Source organism: Triticum dicoccoides, chromosome 3B (assembly GCF_002162155.2).
Source record: "Triticum dicoccoides isolate Atlit2015 ecotype Zavitan chromosome 3B, WEW_v2.0, whole genome shotgun sequence".
NCBI lineage: Eukaryota > Viridiplantae > Streptophyta > Magnoliopsida > Poales > Poaceae > Triticum > Triticum dicoccoides.
The window spans coordinates 660,825,303-660,830,816 of NC_041385.1; positions in this window are offsets into that span (position 1 = coordinate 660,825,303).

The window sequence follows — 5,514 nt, forward strand, 5'->3', positions numbered from 1 at the left end:
ACACACATCTATAGGATTGTGAGGTGCACAAAGCACACCACTCCCCCAAAATGGGATGTTCCATTAATCTCTCACAAGAGCCAACTAAGATACAAACAAGATGCAAAAAGGCTCAACACAACACCCACACACACATGATGTGCAAACCATCATGCACAAATGTCAGCACCCCGATTCCAAGTCACATCGATCTAGCCGGTAACACCTCATATCACTTTGCGGCCTCACGCACGGTATTCCCACGGGTGTCGCCTTACCATGGCCCGGGACCGTTTGCGCCTTTTGGCTCACGTATATGATAGTGTCGCTAGCACCCATATGACAGAGAACCCGGGGCGACATGGCTAGTCGTGAACCCAAAGCGGCACTAACCCATGGGGACAGGCATACATGAATCAACTTCGAGCATGTCGGTCAGCAGCGTGTGAATCCGGGCTGTAGCACTGGGCTAACAGGACTCCGGGAACCCGGGCTGTAGCAGGCTAGGCAGGACTCCGGATGTCACCGCGTGACATTTCCCCGAAGGGACAGACACAGGAACGGAGTGAAACACATGCCGGCCAGTCAAGCGTCCTGAGCAGCAGTATTGGGTTAGCAGGACTCCGGTGAACCAGGTTGTAGCGGACTACTATGGCTCAATGAAGCACTAGACTACATTTCCCCATAAGATAGGCTGCCAAGGATAAACAACTAGATTGTCGGATCCCACACATACCAAGCATTTCAAACATACACACAATATGCTCGATATGTGTAAATACAACATGGCATCACAACATAACTCTACGACTCAAGTATTTATTCATTAGGCTCCGTGGAGCGAGATATTACAAACATGGGTCTCATGACCCAACATTCACAGCATACAAGTCAAAGCACAAGTGGAAGTTTAACATGTCTGAGTACAGACATCTACAAATGGAAAAGGCTTAGAAGCCCGACTATCTACCAGATCCTGCCGAGGGCACAAGATCGTAGCTGAGGTATCAAGCTAAATGTCGAAATCCACATGGAACTACTAGCGAGACAGACGTCTCTCTGCAAAACATAAAATAAGCAAACGTGAGTACAAATGTACCCAGCAAGACTTAAAACAGAACTAACTACATATGCATCAGTATCAACAAAGGGGGTGGTGGAGTTTAACTGCAGCAAGCCAGCTTTGACTCGGTGGCTATCCTGAACTACGACTGCAAGTAACTCTTTTGAGGTGGCGCACACGAGTCCACATATTCACCATATCAATACACCACTATGGATCCGCTCCCATCTTCCTACTAGAACACCATCCATAGCACTCACGCTTATCTTGCGCATTTTAGAGTATCCACTTTCACTTGTCTATGAACTGATATAGGTAACCCAGAAGTCCTTTACCGCAGACACGGCTATTCGAATAGATGATGTTAACCCTGCAGGGGTGTACTTCTTCACACACGCTCTCACCACTTACCGTCGTTTACACGACATGTACTCGGCAACCTTCAAGCGGAAGCCCAACGAGGGTGTCGGCCATGGCCTAGCTAAACACTCAAGTCTCTAGTCCAGGTTTATCGCCTATTCAGGTTCCATCCGCAGGGACTCCGGCCGAGGTTTCCACATACGGCCCCGAATGATGTGAGCAGGGTTCCCGAGACACCAAACGGGCGCCCGGTACACCGTGCCATGGTGTATCTACCGCATCATAGCCCACCCCTAGGGTCAGCTCTATGCACAGCCTCCAACACATATCCTACAAACATCAGAAACTAGTTGCAACTCCTGGATAGAGAACAAGGGTGGTTAAGAAGCCGAGAGAGTCAATTAAGGATCCCAATGTGTAGTAGTAACTATTCATGGATCACAAACACAGAACTCAGTTCCTGAGGACGGTTTCAATGAGACAACCCACCATGTACTCCTACATGGCCTCTCACTGATAGCTTTACCAAATCGTGTTCACAAACTTAGCTCTCAACAGTAGGACATGTTCACACACCTTCGATTCATCCCCGATAAATCAGACCTGACTCAACTCTAAGCAGTAGCAGGCATGACAAACAAGCATGAATGAGTAGGCACAACAGGGCTCAAACAACTCCTACTCATGCTAGTGGGTTTCATCTATTTTCTGTGGCAATGACAGGTCATGCAGAGGATAAAGGGGTTCAACTACCGCAGCAAGTAGCAAATGAATCGTTATTGTCCTAGTGCAATAAAAGAGAGTAGGAGCGAGAGAGTGGGATTGTATCGGAATGAACAAGGGGGTTTTGCTTGCCTGGCACTTCTGAAGATAATATAGTTCTTCATCGGTGTCATCGAACTCATCGTCGAATCACGTCTATCGAAAGGGAACAACCACCGACAAACAAGAAGAAACACAATCAATGCCAATGCAACAAAATGATGCATGAATGTGACATGGCAATATGCTATTGATCGGCCTAATGCAGCTAGCAACAAGTTAAATGGAGTTGGTTTGAACACTAGGTTCAAATTCAAACTCCATATGTGAGAGTTTAAATGCCATTTATAAGATTTGGCCTAAACAGCAGCCATAAGTTGTTCTAACATGCATGAAAATGGTACAGATGGATAGATTGGATTTTTCTGATCATTTTTCATATATAAATTATTTCATTCTGAGCTATGGTTGATTTTCTATGATTTTTAGAAGTTTTGGCTATTTTCTGGAATTTCCTTATAAGAATAAATCCAGAAAAGGGCATTACTGCGTCAGCCTGACATCATCATGATGTCAGCAGGTCAACGGGGCACTGACCGGTCAAACTGACCAGTGGGTCCCGCATGTCAGTAGTTATTTAAACTAACTAAATTTAGTTAGTGTTAACCTAAGTTAATTAGCAGAGCGGCCCCACTTGTCATAGACTCAGGGGGGTCAACCTGGGCCCACCCAGTCAAGGTCAACGGGTCAAACTCACCGGTGTTTAGCTGCCAGCGAGGCCAGACGCGGCAGTGAGAGTGCATTAACGCGTTCCGGCGACCAAATGAGTGGCGGAGGGCATCTACGCGTAGCTAGGAGCAAGCCGCGGTGTTTGGTGGCAGTGGTAGGGCTCGGGGTGGCTGGGAACATCGCCGGCGACGGGTTTGGCAATCGCCGGAGTTGGGTGAAGTCGAACCGGAAGCTACGGGGCACGGCGAGGCGCGTGGAGTGTAGCTACGGGTTCCTGCGAGTGCGGGGAGTGTGTTGGACATGGGGGTGTGGCCGGTGGGTGGCCGGAGTCACGTCGGCGACGAGCTCGGCGGCGTCGCGTGCGGTGAAGCTTCGTGCAGGCGCTTTGGTGCACAAGAAGGCAAACAGAGAGGATGGGGAGGCAGCTAAGCTCACGGTGGTCACGTAGGAGCAAACGGCGCGATCGGGGATGAGCAGATGCGGCAGCGACGGCGAAGGGGATCTTTGGCGGTGCTCGGTGAAGTCGAGCTCGAAGAGGAAGAAGCAGGGCGCGCGAGCGCTCAGGGCTCGAGCTGATCAACGGAGACGATGACGATGAAGCTGTTGGACTTGGTGGCATGGCGCGGGGTCGACAGAGGACGTGAGAACTACGGTGGCACGGGCGCAGCAGCGTCGGCCATGGTGCGGGAGAGCGAGGGAGAGAGGCAGGGGGCAAGTGAGGTGTCAACGAGGTCGGGGCAGCGACGTGGAGCCTGCCCAGGTGTCCAGGGGCGCGGGCGGCAAGCAGGTGGCGCCGTGGCAAGCTCTGGCTCGCCGGCGTCACCTTTGTGCCTGCCTGGCAAGGACGAAGCAGCTGGCTGGCATGGGCCAGCACAGTGCTGGGCCGGCCAGGTGGGCTGCGGTCAGGTAAGTTCTCTCCTTCTCTTTATTTCTGTTTTCTATTCCTTTTCTGTAACTGTGTGGCTTTATTAAAAATACTTAGGCATCTTTAAAAATCCTGAAAATAATCTGGGGCTCTGTTTAGATTATTTCCAACAGTCCACACTTATTTTCAGAGTTATTTAGGCATTTAAAATATTTTATAGCATTTAAATGCCCAAATGCAAATACTATATGATTTAATTCAGAAATCCAGAATGGCCTAGAAATATGTGCATGATTTTTGGCAGAGGTTTTCACCTTTGACTAAAATCATGAACTTTTCTAAAGGGCATTTGGGATCATTGAAAATATTTTTTATTGAACCTAGTTGAATTCATTTGGTGCTAGGGTTTCAACAATCCCCATTTCAAGTTTCATGAAATTTAAACATGATGCATGGATGCAATGCCACTAGTTACAAGAAAACTCTAGGGATGTGACAACTCAACCCCACTAAACAAGAATCTCATCCCGAGATTCAGGACGTGAGGTAAGGAGACAGAGGGGATATAGAGCTAACTTTGTCTTCAAGATCCAACTTGCACTTCGTAAGAACGTTGATTCGATCATCATCTTGATCTTGACATCTTGCTTTGAGAACTTCATCCAACATGACAACGAGAGGAAAGGGAGAATTTTAGAAGAATCGATCTTCTTGAGGTTTGAGCAACTTAGAATCATCACAAGGATCACAAGATCAACTCACGGAACGAGACATAGAGACATCTCTGGAGCTGAGAGGCAAAACATGCATTAGGAGGGACAGAATAAACAATTTGACGAGGTGACAAGGTAGCGAGGAAAAAATTGCCATGACCCATAACGGGGCACCTCAGGGAAGGTGACTCGTAGAATTATTCCTTAAGTGGCAAAAAGAATTACTTTTGATACATAGATCATTGAAAATCTTCATACCAGCCCAAGGCAATTTGCAATCGATTACTTGAAGGAGCTCGGAAGAATGGCATATTCCGACTAGAATGGATGATGTGGACTACCTTGTTGAAGACAAAGCAATGGATGATTTTTGCTTATCACCGGAAATGGATGGGACCCATGACAGGACCACTTTTGAAAACGATCCTGGACAGCAACTGTTGAGAAGGACAGCCAATGGAAAATTGGCACGATGGGGTGCAAGCTGGGAATAAAATGCAAATGTTGGGAATGTTTCAACCATCATATCTGCCTGAGATTCAGATCTGGTTAGAAACAGGATACTTCAGACTCACATGTCTGAAAATAAAAGTTGCAACACAAATCGACGAGATAATGTTGCGAGACTCTCGGGAGATGAACTACGATAGCAAGCTCCAAAACATGAGCTAGTTCTGCTACACACCTGTGAACACACTGTGCTAGACAAGCATGACCACATGGTAGTCTTATAATAAAACACTACCAAGTTCTGGTTGGGAACCATCATCGAGGATAACGGAATCCTGTACAAATCCGTCTGGTACCTTCAGGACTAGCACTTAGAACTTATTATCCTTGAACAATTCAATCAGTGGCTTGGCGTGCTAGGAAATACATTTGGAATGGAGGTAGCTAATCTCACAAACCAATGTATACTTCGCACATGCATGACTGACTTGGGATGATTCCCGAGGAGGTAACATTAACTTTCTCGAATTCACAGCGGCAACTTGCATCAAATGCACATGTGTTAGAGGAAGTCACTTCTTTCATCCGAACAT